The sequence below is a fragment of the Penaeus monodon genome, chromosome 32, assembly GCF_015228065.2.
Source record: "Penaeus monodon isolate SGIC_2016 chromosome 32, NSTDA_Pmon_1, whole genome shotgun sequence".
NCBI classification, from domain to species: Eukaryota; Metazoa; Arthropoda; class Malacostraca; order Decapoda; family Penaeidae; genus Penaeus; species Penaeus monodon.
Window position 1 is genome coordinate 26,361,399 of NC_051417.1, and position 514 is coordinate 26,361,912.

General features: G+C 31.9%; 1 protein-coding gene across 2 annotated transcripts in view; it reads left to right on the forward strand.

The window, feature by feature from the left end:
- Positions 1-514, forward strand: part of LOC119593771 (BTB/POZ domain-containing protein KCTD5-like) — an 18,931-nt gene that overhangs the window by 17,271 nt on the left and 1,146 nt on the right. The window lies entirely within an intron of this gene.

Below are 514 nucleotides of genomic sequence, written 5' to 3' on the forward strand. Positions count from 1 at the left end.
CACCTTTGTTAGAGATATAATGCCAATCAGAAGAATTGCTTTTGATCCAAATACATCCTAGAGGATATGGATGCATACACCAATTGAATATGTCCCTTTATTTACACCAGTGATTCCCTGCTTACATTCCCTGGACCTCTTGCGTCCTGCAAAGTGCTTCCAATCCTTGAGCTATATGTGTTAATAACAAACCTTTAATATGTCATATATTATTTGTAACTATTTGTTTAGTAGCTTGCTGTGTTTTAAATCTTCAAAACATTTTTGAACATTTTAAAACATTTTGTATGTAAAATCAGTATAGGAAGTAAGTTTACAACAAAATTTATTTTTGAAAAGGGGTCTTGATAAGAAGAATTTAGGGAACCACTTTTTAAACTAATTAAACCTGCTTTTATTCAAAACCGTTATGACTGAAGTTGCTCTGAAAAATCTTGATAAAGATCACATTTGCAAGAAGGTTGCATTGCAAAACAAGTAAAATGTTGTCTAATTCACTTCCCGGTAGTACATT